At 43.3% G+C, this 16,149-nt stretch overlaps 1 long non-coding RNA gene and 3 other non-coding genes across 5 annotated transcripts; all 4 read right to left on the reverse strand.

Annotated features, from left to right (window-relative positions):
• Positions 1–19: 19 nt before the first annotated feature.
• On the reverse strand, positions 20–9,830 carry LOC144675029 (uncharacterized). Of its 2 annotated transcripts, XR_013574727.1 has the most exons (5): positions 8,594–9,830; positions 3,893–3,958; positions 2,859–2,901; positions 2,335–2,377; positions 20–348 (listed from the first exon to the last, which is right to left on the reverse strand). It is a non-coding gene; the product is annotated as an uncharacterized LOC144675029 (long non-coding RNA). The 2 variants fall into 2 exon arrangements; XR_013574728.1 differs by lacking the exon at positions 2,859–2,901 and having other exon boundaries at positions 153–348; positions 8,594–8,728.
• On the reverse strand, positions 2,212–2,279 carry LOC144675032 (small nucleolar RNA SNORD50). Its single transcript, XR_013574730.1, has one exon. It is a non-coding gene; the product is annotated as a small nucleolar RNA SNORD50 (small nucleolar RNA).
• LOC144675033 (small nucleolar RNA SNORD50) lies at positions 2,721–2,788 on the reverse strand. The gene has a single exon (XR_013574731.1). It is a non-coding gene; the product is annotated as a small nucleolar RNA SNORD50 (small nucleolar RNA).
• On the reverse strand, positions 4,213–4,280 carry LOC144675030 (small nucleolar RNA SNORD50). Its single transcript, XR_013574729.1, has one exon. It is a non-coding gene; the product is annotated as a small nucleolar RNA SNORD50 (small nucleolar RNA).
• Positions 9,831–16,149: the final 6,319 nt, after the last annotated feature.

Genomic DNA, 16,149 nt, shown 5'->3' on the forward strand with positions numbered 1-16,149 from the left:
AATGAGTAGGCAACAAGGTGGCAGATAACAACATGGGAAGTCTTATTTACTTTGGTTGTTAGAAAAGCAAAATATTTTAAAAATATGAGTGAAACTTGTAAATGTTAACAGAGACTTGTGTGTACTCACCACAAACTTAAACTAATTCAAGTAGCAAGATGTAATCTGTTTATTTAATTATTTTTTAAAAGTAGTGAATGTTCAACCTGACCAAAGGTGGGTATAAAATGGAAACAGTTTTTAACTCTTAACTTTACATTGTGAACAGACTGCCATCCAAGAACATGGACCAAGGCAACAACTTGTAACTGCATATCTTTTGTTGTGATGTCTTCAGAACATTGACACCTGCAAAATAAAAACAAATAAGCTTGAGAATGAGGAAGCTACAGCTTTAACAATTCAGTAAGGATTTGCTTAACATTCTTAGCTTTATATGGCACCCTACATGGTCCCAAGTAGACCTCAGCCTGTTAATTCAGCCTTCAAAATATTTGAATCCATATAGTACTAACTTCATGGGACGAGAGCATCATTGGTAATACCAGCATTTACTGGCATTCAAATGACAAGTGGTGGAGGGGTGCAAGCAGTCTTCTTGAACTGCTGCAGTTATGTGGTGTAGGTACACTGTCGGAGATTAATCACACCGAGGCATCATTTGTACGTAGAAACCCCATTTGTTACTTGTGCGCAAGGGAGACAGTACAATGTGAACTACTGTACAGTCTCATAGCAGAATACATGCAGACTCGTTAAAAGCATTTTTACAGCCAATCAGTAAGTTTTGCAACAAACCTATCCGTATATTTGTATAAGTTAACCGACCAATCCACATTCCAGTAAGGTTCCCTTTTCCTCCAATCAGATGTTTGGTTACTCAGTTGCTAATCGCAACCCTGATTGCATTTGGCCTGACAAAGACAAAATGGAATGTCTCAACGGCTCATCCTGTGACTGTGGTTTTGCAAGATTTATTTATCTCAAGGTTGCAGTATTTTTCTTAAGCCGAGGCGTATAATCGACTTCCCGTTAACCCTTCCTGCACCAAATGGGCTCCCTGCAGTTGCCCAGGCCACCACAATACCAATAATAGGGTAGAGGTAGTCCAGGATTTTGACCCAGCAACATGGAAGAAAAAGTAAGTTTGTCAAAACTGTACACAACTTGGAGGGAAACTTGCAGGCAGTCCTCCCATGCATCTGCTGCTTTCACTCAAGTTTGCTGATACAGCAGATTGGAGCACCAGCAAGCTTTTTGCAGTGCATTTCGTATATTGCACACTGCTGCTATTGTGCAGTGTCAGAGGGAGTGAGTGCTTAGGGTGATGGATGGAATGCCAAAGGCAGCTTGCCCTGGATGGTGTTTGGCTTCGGTGTTTTTGGAGCCCCACATCCAGTGAATTAGTCACTGCAGTATTTCCAGCCTTTGACCTGCTTTTGTAGTCACCATTTAAATGACTAATTCAGTTCAGTTTCTGGTCAATGGCAACCTGCAGGATGTTGATGGCAGGGGATTAAGTGATGGCAATACCAAATGTTAGGAGATAGCTAGATTCTCTTGGGAGATAGGCATTGCCTGGCATTTGCATGCTCCAGTATCTGAAGAGTTGCAAACGGTGTGAACATTGCAGTCATTAGCAAATATTTGCACTTTGACCAGGACACTACACTGGGGGAGCTCTCCTGCATCAATGCCCCGAGACAGAGATATCTGACCTCCAACCACCATCTTGCATTGTGCTAGGTGTGACTCCAACCAGTGGACAGCTTTCCCCTTGATACCACACTGTCAAATGCTCCTTGATCTCAAGGACACTCATTTCAAAGTCAGTATCATAGTGGTAATGCTGAGGCCTGGGTGAACACTCCAGGAACAAGTTCAAGCCTCACCACAGAAACTGGTAGAATTAAAATTTAATTAATACATCCAGAATAAAAAGCTAGCCTGTACTGATCATGAAATTACCAGACTGTTAATTTGCTGCCCTGGCCTAGAAGTGACTCCAGACCCACAAAGTGGCTGACATTTAAATGCCCTCAGAAATGGCCTACCAAGCCAGCCATTCCAGTTGTACCAAACTGTTACTGACTCATCCTTTTACAGATGTGATATTTATATGAATCTGCAAGTGGGTTCCACAATTGTATAACCAAAACACAAAAACAGACAAACAAACCATTAAATAAACCAACAATAAATTGAGGTCTAATCTCAGCAGTCAGATCCGTTTGCATGTTTCATCATGTGTCAGGTTCGGGATAGTGACATCACTGATTAGGCCATTTTGGGAGGCAATATTGAATACATTTCCTTAAACAATGCTGCACTTACCCTCAATCCATGGTAGAACATACTCCCATCTGTTACCACTGCACTGTTGGAAAACAATGAAAAAGCCTTACATAAGGTTACAATAAAAATCAAAACCCTCAAGTGGCTTTGATCAATTTTCAACAAGTAGTTGCACATTGGTCATACCAGTATTACAGCTGAACAAAATTCCAAAATGTTGAAATTCTTACAATTAAGCATTTAAATGCTCTCAGAAATGGCCTACCAAGCCAGCCATTCCAGTTGTACCAAATTGTTACTGACTCATCCTGTTTACAGATATGATAGATTTATATGAATCTGCAAGTGGGTTCCACAATTGTATAACCAAAACACAAAAACAGACAAACAAACCATTAAATAAACCAACAATAAATTGAGGTCTAATCTCAGCAGTCAGATCCGTTTGCATGTTTCATCATGTGTCAGGTTCGGGATAGTGACATCACTGATTAGGCCATTTTGGGAGGCAATATTGAATACATTTCCTTTAACTACATTACCTTCGACAATGCTGCACTTACCCTCAATCCATGGTAGAACGTACTCCCAACTGTTACCACTGCACTGTTGGAAAACAATGAAAAAGCCTTACACAAGGTTACAATACAAATCAAAACCCTCATGTGGCTTTGATCAATTTTCAGCATGTAGTTGCACATTGGTCATACCAGTATTACAGCTGAACAAAATTCCAAAATGTTGAAATTCTTACAATTAAGCATTTAAATTGTTAATGCTCAGTTTACTTTCTGCTACTGCAGCAAATATCAGGTTGTCAATTTAGAGTTTCTCATCATTGCAGCTCATGCATAGTTATGACACCTAAAAAAATTTACATAGCACCACCTGATTGTTACTTTTCAAAGATCACATTGCACATCACAGTTGGAAGCCACAATTAGTCATATCTGTACATTGTCCAATTAGAACTGCAGGTTTGGAAATTCTCGTCAACAGCCAAGCATCAATCAAAACTAAATTATGCATAGGTTATTTCAAGAACAGGACTGGCTGCAGTGCCTTTTCAATGGCCTAACACAATTGACAGTGTTGTTGAGCTGGACAACTCACCCACTTTTAAGTGAGGACAGTCAGCAATTGGGAAGCTATACTTTGTTGAGGAAGGAAATTTTTACCTTTTAGGCTGATCTACATTAACCTGGAGCTCAAGTTGCAATCTCTTGCTGCAATAAAGCTTAGCATGTCTACAGTCTCAAGGCAGATCGCCAGTGTTTTTTTAAAAAAACCAGAAGCAAGTGTTACAACATTTCCCATGATCGGAGCTGGTAAAGGGCTATAGGTGACCATATCAGCCAAGTTAAGACTACTACTTAAAAAGAGTAAGCCATACATGTAATTAAGCATTACAGAAAATGTTACAAAAGCACAACTTCAGCTGGCATATATCCCTTTATCGAGTTACAAGCAGCATGGACATTTTACACCTGTCCCTGTCCATGCACTGCAGGGATAAATCTCATTCCAGCTCACCTCATTCAAAATTACATTGCCAGAAATCACATGCTATTAAGCAAAAAACATTAAAATCAATTACCTGTACCCATTGCTAAACAATGTTCAAACTTCTGGAGGGCAATCCATTACATAGGACTGACTGTGCCTTCGGATATATCAATGCCCAAGAGAGAAGGAGAGCACTGTTAGACAACTTGGCAATAGAGAGACATTTAGTCAGACATGCAGAATGTTGGAAACTCAGCAGGTCTGGCAATATCTGTGGAGAGAAACAGAACTAACATTTCAGATCAATGATTTCTCATTTTCTTCTGAGATGTTACAGGTTCTCTACAGATGCTGCCTGACAGGCGTTTCCAGCATCTGCAGTATTTCATTTCTGTTAAGCCAGTTGGTCAATTCTCAGTAGTCAGATCCGTATTATTTTCATCAGAACTTCAGTTTCGGGATATTTTTCATCATCGAAAAGACCAAGAATCAAGTGAAAACAAATTAAACAAGCATGCACAAAAAATTCACTTCAACAACTTGATGACATCTACCTGGCTGTGATAAAATCATCTAACTCACATTTTTAGAAAAAAAATTGAGTGATTAAGGGAATAGGCCAGATAGGCCAAGGACACTAGAGATACTGCAGCTTAGTGGACTGGACTTCAGAAAACAAAATTTTCACAATAAGAACTCTGGGCTAACCAGAATTTGAGTGGCGGAGCAGCATAGGCATTTAAGATTTTCTCTCCAGTTTAAAATAGATTAAGCTAAGGAAAGGTAAGGGTTCTCGTTTTTATTTAAAGTATACAAATAATTTTAACTTTAACAAAAAACTATTTAACTTAAAGTTAGGGGTTTTTTTCAACTAGAGACATGGCAGGGCAGCTCAGTCCATGTTATGTACCGCCTGCAACATGTGCTAGACACTCCTTGCACTCTGACCGACCACATGTGCAGGAATTGTCACCAGCTGCAGCTACTTGAGCTCAGAGTTGCAGAGATCAAGTGGCAGCTGGAGGCACTGAGGTGCATCCGCGAGGCTGAGAGTTTTGTGGATAGCACGTTTTTATACGTGGTCACCCCACAGCTTATGGAAGTGCAGACAGAGAGGGAATGGTTGATCATCAGTCAGAAGAAAGGTGTCAGGCAGGGAGTCAGGAAATCCCCAGGGTGCATCTTGCTTGGGAGCTGTTTTTGTGTTGGAAAACGGTGACGGTTCCACTGGGTAGTGCAGCCACACTCATGGCACTGAGTGGCTCAGCTGCATGGTGGTGGTGGTTTTGGGGCAGGTGGAGGAAAAAGAGGGGAAGAGTAATAGTGGTAGGAAACTCGATAGTAAGGGGAGCAGGCAGGTGTTTCTGTGGCTGTAGACGTGACCCCAGGTTGGAATGTTGCCTCCCTGGTGCCAGGGTCAAGGGTGTCACTGAACAGCTGCAGGGCATTCTAAAGGGAGAGGGCAAACAGACAGATCATGGTACATATTGGTACCAACGACGTAGGTAGAAAGAGGGATGAGGTCCTGCAAGTAGAATTAAGGGAGCTAGGAAGCAGATTAAAAAACGGGACCTCAGAGGCAGTGATCTCTGGATTACTTCTGGTGCCATGTGCTGGTGAATATAGAAATAGGAAGTTAGTCCAGATGAATGTGCGGCTGGAGAGATGGTGCAGGGGGAGGGCTTTAGATTTCTGGGACATTGGGACCTGTACAAGGCAGACAGGTTGCACCTGAACCAGAACGGGACCAACAGCCTTGCGGGGAGATTTGCTAGTGCTATTGGGGAGAGTTTAAACCAACTTGGCAGGGGGATGGGATCCTGAGAGGAGGTTCAGCAGGGGGAGATGCACAACCAAAATTAGAAGAGAGCAAATGAGTCTGGAAGGCATAGAAGTTATAGGCCAGTTAAGGCACAAGGGAGTTTGGCAAGGTTGGATGATATTTATTTTAATGCAAGGGATCTGACAAATAAAGCAGATGAGTTGAGGGCACAAAGTAACACATGGAAGTACGATGTCATTGCTGTCACAGAGACATGGTTGAGAGGGGGGCAGGAGTGGCAGCTCAATATTCCAGGATATAGGCGACACAGGGAAGGAGGTAAAAGGGGAGGGGGTATCGCAATATTGATCAAGGAATCAATTACAGCAGTAATGAAGAATGACATCTTTGAAGGTTCCTCAAATGAAGTCATATGGGTAAGACGTAAAAACAAAAAAGAAGCAATCACATTGCTGGGAGTGTACTACAGGCCCCCAAACAGTTAGAAATAGAAGAGCAGATATGTAGGCAAATTTCAGAGAAATGTAAAAATAATAGGGTAGTAATAGTGGGGGATTTCAACTTCCCCAACATTAACTGGGTTAGTCATGTGTGATAGGTTCAGAGGGAGCAGAATTCCTAAAATGCATCCAGGAGGCTTTTTAAGCCAGTACATAGAAAGTGCTACAAGAGAGGGGGCAGTCCTGGACTTAATTTTAGGGAATGAAGCCGGGCAAGTGGTAGAGGTATCAGTGGGGGAGCATTTTGCAGATAGTGATCATAACTCCATTAGATTCAAGGTTGTTATGGAAAAGGACAAGGATGGGCCAGGAATCAAAGTTCTAAATTGGGGGGAGGCTGATTTTAATAAGATCAGATAGGATTTGGCCAGAGTGGACTGGGAGCAGCTATTTTTAGTTAAATCTGCATCAGAGCAGTGGGACCCATTCAAGAAGGAAATAGGGAGAGTACAGAGCCAACATATTCCAGTAAAGACAAAGGGCAGGGCCAACAAATCCAGGGAACCCCAGATGTCGAGGGATATACAGGATTGGAGAAAGAGGCTTATGGCAGATATCGAGGACTCAAAACAGCAGAAGCCCTGGAGGAGTTAGAATGTGTGGGTGGGGGGAAACTTGAAATTAGCATAGAAAGGGAAGAGGTTCCAAGTGGCCTGACAGGCTTAAAAGTAGATAAATCTCCAGGCCCAGATGAAAATGTATCCTAGGCTGTTGAGTGAGGCAAGGGAGGAGATAGCAGGGGTGTTGGCAATAATTTTCAATACCTCTCTGGCCACAGGAGAGGTGCCAAAGGACTGGAGGACAGCCAATGTGGTACCATTATTCAAGAAGAGAGGAAGGGATAAACCAGGGAACTACAGGCCAGTCAGTCTAACCTCAGTGGTGGGGAAACTATTGGAAGCAATTCTGAGGGACAGAATTAATCTACACTTGGAGAGGCAGGAATTAATCAAGGGCAGTCAGCATGTTTTATTAAGGGGAGGTCATGTCTGAGCAATTTGATTGAATTTTTCAGAGGTGACCAGGTGTGTAGATGAGGGCAATGCATTTGACGTAGTCTACTTGGACTTCAGCAAGGCTTTTGATAAGGTCCCACATAGGTGACTGAAGTTAAGAGCCCATGGGATCCAAGGCAATTTGGATCCAGAATTGGCTGAATGGCAGGAAGCAGAGGGTGCGGTTGAGGGGTGTTTGTGTGACTGGATGCCCGTGTCCAGTGGGGTCCCACAGGGATCGTTGTTGGGTCCCTTGCTGTTTGTGGTATATATAAACAATTTAGACTTGAATGTAGGAGGGTTGATCAGTAAGTTTGCGGATGACATGAAAATTGGTGGGGTGGTAAATAGAGAGGAGATAAGACAGGCTGATCAGTGACAAATGGAATTTAATCCGGATAAGTGAGGGGTGTTGCACTTGGGCAGGGCAAACAAGGCATGGGAATACAGGATGAATGGTAGAACCCTGGGAAGTACCAAGGATCAGAGGGACCTTGGTGTACATGTCCACTGGTCCCTTAAGGTAGCAGGACAGGTGGTTAAGGAGGCATATGGGATACTTGCCTTTATTAGCCGAGGCACAGAATATAAGAGCAGGGAGGTTATGCTGGAACTGTATAAAACGCTGGTTAGGCCACAGCTAGAGTATTGCGTGCAGTTCTGGAATCCGCATTATAGGACAGATGTGAAAGGGGGCATAGATTTAAGGTAAGGGGCAGGAGGTTTAGAGGGGATGTGAGGAAGAATTTTTTCACCCAGGGGTTGGTGGGAATCTGAAACTCTCTGCCTGAAAGGGTGGTAGAGGCAGAAACCCTCATAACATTTTAAGTATTTGGACGTGCACTTGCAATGCCATGGCATACAAGGCTATGAGCCTAATGCTGGAAAATGGGATTAGAATAGTTCGGTACTTGTTCGACCGGCGCAGACTCAAATGGGCCGAAGGGCCTTTTCCTGTGCTGTAGACCTCTATGATCATTCAAAAAATCCAGAGTATGTTTGAGAGGATTATCCAAAAATACATTTATCAAGGGGTGAAAACCTTAATTTTTCACAAGCTGGTTAGGATATGAATTGTGCCCAGATACAGTGGTAGGAAGTTTTAAAGATGCTGATAAAAGGGCACAAAGATTAAGCAAAAGTGTGATATAATTCTATTATTCTGGAGTAGGAGTTTTCCAAACATCTTAGATGAACATTGCTTAAGTGGCATCACCAAAAATGGTTCAATTGGTCATATTTCATTTACACTGGGGTTGCGCTGTGCAGTTGGTGGTAGCATGTGCCAGCAAGTAGCCACTATAGTTGCATGCAACCAAGAATTTAGGGAAGATGGTATCTTGGTCATGTCACTTGATGTAGTGGCATGATTCAAATCCCACATCAGCAGCTGGTGAAATTTAACTTTTAATACCAGGTTTTATTAATTGAATTTAGTCATGTGACTTATCAATTACTCTAAAACCCATCATGTTCACTAATAATCTTTAGGGAATGAAATCTGCCATCCTTACCCAGTCTGGCCTACGTGACTCCAGGTTCATAGCAACATGGTTAACTCAACTGCCCTCTGAAATTGTCCAGCCAGCCATTCAGTTCAAGGGCAATTACAGGTGGGCTTTGCCAACAATGCGAACATCCTATGAAAGAATAAAAAAAAAACACTTAATAAGACAATTAAAATGTCACATTTTGTACATTAGCTGAGAAACTGCTGAAGCTACTAGAAATGGTCCTTCTCCCTCCAGATAGGGAAATGAGCACTTTACAGCTAATGTGCATATAAACTTCTACAACAGCAATGTGATAACCATCAAGTCTGCTTATTAATGAAGTTGAGGGATAAATATTAATCTGGTCACCAGGTCCAACTTCCCAGCATTTCTTTGAAATGGTACCATGGGATTTTTATATCCACCCAAGCAGATGTGGTCTCAGTTTAACAGCTCATTCAAAAGTCTCCAACATTGTGGCACGTCCTTGGTGTTCCACAAAGTGTCAGCCTAAATTTTTATGCTCAACTTGAGCCCACAACGTTGTACTTCAGGCAATGCTAACAACTGAGCCATGGTTAACAGGAAGAATCAGCACCGAAATTAGTTGCTGTAAATAACATAGGCAAGATCAAACTCAACTGATTTTAACTTAAACAGCTTGGTAATAGTTACTTGGGTAAGGCACACAAAAACACACCCTAACGTCATAGAGGGAGCAAAAATAAAATATATATAATTTTAAAAAAAAGATTTCTACATAGCTACATTCAGAGGTCTGGTTTCAATTGGGATGGTTATATTGTGTACACACCTACCAACACAAAAAACAATGGCCCGTCAAATTTCACCAGTCAGAACCACATGCTTTCGCATTAGACCTACAGGTTAAGGATGCATTGCTGACGATTAATACTTTATGATAGAAAAGTCAGTATAAATAAAATGAGATTTTGTACATATTTAACAACCCAATCTAGCAACCCTCAGTAAATTTCCCTGAACGCTAGCACGGCTCCCCACCCCCCACCCGCTTCAAAGCCTGAGAGTCAGCGGGTTCCCACGTAGCAGCCGTTGTGGCCCGGGATTATTTTTCTTATTTTCGTTACAATATAATTACAATGGTTATCCAGAGATTATAACCTAACACAAACAGACACCAACATCCAGTAATAAAGAGGAAAGAGAGCAACACAAAAGCAGGCACCTCCTTACGCTGATACTCAACACAACCCAATTCCTCCATCATCCCCATCCCGAGTACAAAAAGACCGAAGGAAATGGCCGCTCACCTTATATAGGCCAACTCCGCGGAGCCCTGCCTGTGACGTAAACAACATGCGCACGCAAGGCACCAATCATTTTGCACGGTGCGCAATTATACGGGGGCATACGCCACGGCAGCCGTGCACGCGCATGCGTCCTACTTTCTAACTAGTGTCAATCTGGAGGACAGGAGGGGGGAAGGTTAGAGTAGAAATGGGGGAGGGCAGCCGGGCAAGTCTAATTGAGGAATCTGACTCTGCGAACCTTTCAGATGGTTCCAAATCTCTGAACATTTTTTTTTATTTCTACGCTAGTTCTTTATCAATTATTTTAAAGCTTTGACTACTAATCCACTTGCCAGAGTAAATACATAAATATTAAATCTCCTTATTGCCCCAACCAAACATTTTAAATATAGAGATAAAAACAAAAAGCTAAAAGCTACTGCGGATGCTGGAAATCCAAAACAAAAACAGAATTACCTGGAAAAACTCAGCAGGTCTGGCAGCATCGGCGGAGAAGAAATCAGTTTCTTCTCCACCGATGCTGCCAGACATGCTGAGTTTTTCCAGGTAATTCTGTTTTCATTTTAAATATATGCTGGTAGAAGGGGGTGGGACAGGAGAGCTCGATAGAGGGCCAGTGATAGGTGGAGACTATCGAAGGAGGCTACCTTCGGTCTGTCTTCAAGCATGACCCAGACCTCCCTGTCGCTTGCAATTTCAACACACCACCCTGCTCTCTTGCCCACATGTCCGTCCTTGGCTTGCTGCATTGTTCCAGTGAAGCTCAACGCAAACTGGAGGAACAGCACCTCATCTTCCGACTAGGCACTTTACAGCCTTCCGGACTGAATATTGAGTTCAACAACTTTAGATCATGAACTCTCCTCCATCCCCACCCCCTTTCCGATCCCCCCTTTTCCAATAATTTATAATTTTTTTTACACTATATATTTTTCTTTTCCCTCCTATTTTTAAATTTATTTCGATCTATTGTTTCATCTCCACCTTTTAGCCCATTTAGATCCCTTCCCCCCCACCCCACCCACACGGGGGCCATCTGCCACTAGCTTGCTTCCCTTAATGTTCCCATTAGCGCATCTTTTAGATAATATCACCACCATTAACACCCCCTTGTCCTTTTGTCTATGGCATCTTTGGCAGTCTCTTCTTGGCCTCCACCTATCACTGGCCCTCTATCGAGCTCTCCTGTCCCACCCCCTTCTACCAGCTTATATTTCATCTCATTTCTATATGTCTTAGTTCTGATGAAGGGTCATATGGACTCGAAACATCAACTGTATCCCTCTCCGCAGATGCTGTCAGACCTGCTGAGTTTTTCCAGGTATTTTTGTTTTTGTTCTAGATTTCCAGCATCCGCAGTATTTTGGTTTTATTTTAAATATCTCTATTGGGCTTGCCCTTACTCGTCTATGCTCTAAGGAGAATTACTCCAGCTTCTCTAATCCCCTCACATAACTGAATTCTCTGATACCTGGCATCCTGCTGAACATAAATCACAGAATTGGTACCGTGCAGAAGGAGGCCATTTGGTCCATCGTTTCTGTACCTGATCAACGCACCTAGTTCCATTCTCCTGCCTTCTCCCCGTTACTCTGCAATTATTTTCAGATAATAGCCTAACTCCTTTTTGAATACTTCAATTGAACCTGCCTCCGCCACGCTCTCAAGCAGAGCATTCCAGACCCTAACCACTCACTGCGTGAAAAAGTTTTTCCTCATATCACTATTGTTTCTTTTACTAATTACTTTAAATCTGTGCCCTCTTGTTCTCGATCCTTTCACAAGTGGGAACAGTTTCTCCCTATCTACTCTGTCCAGACCTCTCATGATTTCGAATATCTCTATCAGCCTTCTTTTCTACAAGGAAAACATCTTAACTTCTCCGATCTATCTTCATAACTGAAGTTCCTCATCCCAGGAACCATCTTCATGAATCTTTTCTGCACTCTCTCCAGTGCCGTGCCCAGAACTGGATGCAATACTCCAGCTGAGGCTGAACTAGCAACTTTTACAAGTTCAACATAACCTCCTTGCTCTTGAACTCTATGTCTCTATTAATAAAACCCAGGATACTGTATGTTATTAACCACTCTCTCAACCTATCCTGCCATCTTCAATGATTTATGCACATATACATCCAAATCCCTCTGATCCGCCCTTTAGAGTTGTACCCCCTATTTTATACTGTGACTCCATGTTCTTTCTACCAAAATTAATCACTTCACATTTCTCTGCATCAAACTTCATCTGCCACCTGCCTGCCCATTCCATCTACGTCCTTTTGAAGTTCTACACTGTCCTCTTCACAGTTCACAATGCTCCGAAGTCATATCATCTGCAAACTTTGAAATTGTGCCCTGCACACCAAGATCTAGGTCATTAATATATTTCAGGGGCAACATTTTCCCCCCCTCGAGGGGGATGTGCAGGAGCGGGAGTGGGAGCGGGCGCGGGTGGGCGGGTTCCCGATCGGCGCCCCCGGTCGGGGGCACGCCACCATTTTAGGTGGGTGGGTCAATTAAGGCCCGCCCAGCGTGATGTCCGCCAGGAAACGCTATGCGCTCCCTGTGAGGGTGGGAGAGATTCCCTGAGCCGGGAGTGCGCTCTTTCGTGCATGCGCGTGTAAGAGCGCACAGATCTCCCAGAGGCAAAGTGCTGCCTCAGGGAGATCGGCTCAGGTTTGAAAAATTAAATAAAGATGAGAAAAAAAAATACTGACATGTCCCCTCATGTGCCACTGTCAGGTGGGACATGTAGATTTCTTTTATTTAGGGATTTCATACAAATTTTAACAACCTCATGAAACCTCATCCCGCCCGTGGATGAGGTTTCATGTTTTTTCAGAAGCCCGCCTGGGCTCCCGGCCTGCCCGCCAAACCTAAGGTTGGACGGGCAGGTCCATTAATCACTTTAATTACTTTTTTAATGGCCTTAATAGGCCTTTGATAGTTCGGCGGGCGCGCAGCCGATTCAACTGCGCACTCGCCGAACTAAAAATCTAAATGACGCGGGGTGACGTCGGGATGGACGCCTGACATCACCCTGTATCATTTTCTGGGTCGTCGAGTGGGCCCTGCCCTCCCGCTCGCCGACCGGAAGATACAGCCCCAGGAAAACCAAGGATCCCAACACTGACCCAGGATCTTAACACATTTTCAAAAGTATAGCACACAATACTCCAGCTGAGGCCTAACCAATGATTACATGGAAACATAGAAAGATTTACAGCACAGAAGGAGGCCATTCAGTCCATTTCATCCCTACCAGCTGAAAAAGAGTTATCCAATTTAAACAGAATTACCTGGAAAAACTCAGCAAGTCTGGCAGCATCGGCGGAGAAGAAATCAGTCAACGTTTCGAGCCCTCATGGCCCTTCAGCAGAACTGAAGCATAGTTTCAACAAGGGAGAAATATAAATTGGTTTAAGGTGGGTGGGGGGGAAGAGACACATTGAGGGTGTGGTGTGAGCAGATAATCAAAAGATGTCAGAGACAAAAGGGTCAAAGAGGTGTTGAAGGTGGTGGTCTTTGTCTGAGAAAAGTGCTAATTAAGAATGCAAGACAGGATATTCAAAGTACAGCTCTAGTGGGGGTGGGGTGGAAAGACTAAAGGTTTTAGTTTTAGATTTAAAAATAATGGAAATAGGTGGGGAAAGAAGAATCTATATAAATTATTGAAAAAAAAGGCGGGTGGGGGGGGGGAAAGAAACGGGGTGGGGATGGGGGGAGGGGGAGATTAAGATCTAAAGTTGTTGAATTCAATATTCAGCCCAGAAGGCTGTAAAGTGCCTAGAAGTGCCTTCTGGGCTGAATATTGAATTCAACAACTTTAGATCTTAATCTCCCCCTCCCCCCATCCCCACCCCGTTTCTTTCCCCCCCCCCACCCGCCTTTTTTTTCAATAATTTATATAGATTCTTCTTTCCCCACCTATTTCCATTATTTTTAAATCTAAAACTAAAACCTTTAGTCTTTCCACCCCACCCCCACTAGAGCTGTACTTTGAATATCCTGTCTTGCATTCTTAATTAGCACTTTTCTCAGACAAAGACCACCACCTTCAACACCTCTTTGACCCTTTTGTCTCTGACATCTTTTGATTATCTGCTCACACCACACCCTCAATGTGTCTCTTCCCCCCCACCCACCTTAAACCAATTTATATTTCTCCCTTGTTGAAACTATGCTTCAGTTCTGCTGAAGGGCCATGAGGGCTCGAAACGTTGACTGATTTCTTCTCCGCCGATGCTGCCAGACTTGCTGAGTTTTTCCAGGTAATTCTGTTTTTATTTTGTTTTGGATTTCCAGCATCCGCAGTAGCTTTTAGCTTTTTGTTTTTATCCAATTTAATCTCATCTTCCAGCTCTTAGTCTGTAGCCCCTTGGGACAGGACAAATGCATATTCAAGTGTCATTATTTCAAATGCAATGAGAATTTCTTCCTCTACCACTCTTTCAGACAATGAGTTCCAGATCCCCCACAAGCCTTTGGTGAAAAACTTATTCCTCAACTTCCCTCTAATCCTTCTATCAATTATTGTTCTATTTCCCTGGCTATTGACCTCTCTATTAACAGAAATAGGTCCTTCTTATCCAATCTACCTGGATCCCTCATCATTTTATACACCTCAATTAAACCTTAGAGGAGGCTCTGCTTCAAAGCAAGCAACCCCAGCCTATCCAATTTTCCCTCATAGCTAAAATTCCCCATTCCTGGCAACATCCATGTTAATCCCTTTTGTAGCCTCCCTAGTGTGATCACATCCTTCCTGCAATTTGGCGACCAGAATATATGAACATACATACATACGCATTAGGCCGTTCAGCCCCTTTAGCTTGCTTCGCCATTCAATAAGATCATGGCTGATCTGATTGTGGCCTTAACTCAACATTCATCTAACTCCTGATTATCTTTCACTCATTTTAGTCAAGTATCTATGTAACGCTGCCTTAGAAATATTCACTGACTCTGCCTCCAACACTCTCTTGGGAAGAGAGTTCCAAAGGTTCACAGCATTCTGAGAAAATATTTCTTCTCATCTCAGTCTTAAATGGGAGACTCCATATTTTTCAACTGTGTTGCCTAGTTCTCATCTGTCCCACAAGGGGAAACATCCGTTCAGCATCCACCTTGTCAAGTATCCTCAGGATCTTATATCTTTCAATAAGATCACCTCACAATCTTCTAGATGTCAATGGATACAGGCCCAACCCGAGTACACTAGTTGTGGTCTAATTGGTGTTTTATACAGTTCCTTCTCTGATAACCGAGGCCTTGGCCAATAATGAAATGTATTCTGTTGCCTTCTTGACTGCCTTATCTACCTGCTCTGCTACCTTCCGGGATCTGTAGACATACAGTCAAAGATCCCTCTGTTCCCACACTTCTCAGAATCCTATCAGTCATTATATATTCACATGTTTGTTCTCCTCACACCTCTTAAGATTGAATTCTATTTGCCATTTTTTTGCCCACCTGACCAGTCAACTGGTGTTTTCCTGCAGTCAACATCTTTCTTCCTCACTATAAACCACATGACTAATTTCTGTATCATCTGCAAATTTCTGAATTGTCCCCTACATGTAAGTCTATATACCATGAATAGCAACCATAACCGAGTCCTGCAGCACTCCAATGGAAATAGCCTTGCAATCACAAAAAGACACCCATTGACCACAGCTCTTTGCTTTCTGAAAATGATCCAATTTTGGATCCAACTTTTCACTTTCCCTTAGATCCCAAGAGCTTTTAATTTTCTGACCAGTTTGCCAAGTGGAACTTTGTCAAAAGTCTTGCTAAATCCAAAGAGGCTGCAACAAATATAGTACCCTCATCGATCATCCTGGTGGTCTCCACAAAAAAAAAATCAGTCAAGTTAGTTAGACACAACCCGCCCTTAACAAATCCATGGGGCAGAATTTTATGTTTGTCGGGCAGGTGGGCCTGACCAAATTGGCGGCGGGCGGGTAGCCGATCTCCGCTGGCGAAATGGGCCACGCTGCCGTTTTGCGTGGGCCGGCCAATTAAGGCCCACCCAGTGCATTTCAGACTCCCATGTACAGTGGGAAATTCAAATGTGCAGCGGGCGTGTTCAGACTGCCAGTTCCAATGGGGAACCAGTAGTCTGTATAAAGAAAGGCCAGGCAGCCTCCTTTAGGCTGTTCACCATGGCCAGTGTCCGGGCTCCAGAGGAGGTCAGGGCAGAGGAGGAGGGGGACAGGCTGCAGTGTAGGCCAGTGGGGGGGGCCAATGTGCCCCTCGGTTCTCTGATGCCTGCCTTGCTGCC

Source organism: Cetorhinus maximus, unplaced genomic scaffold, assembly GCF_964194155.1.
Source record: "Cetorhinus maximus unplaced genomic scaffold, sCetMax3.hap1.1 HAP1_SCAFFOLD_894, whole genome shotgun sequence".
Classification (NCBI taxonomy): Eukaryota; Metazoa; Chordata; class Chondrichthyes; order Lamniformes; family Cetorhinidae; genus Cetorhinus; species Cetorhinus maximus.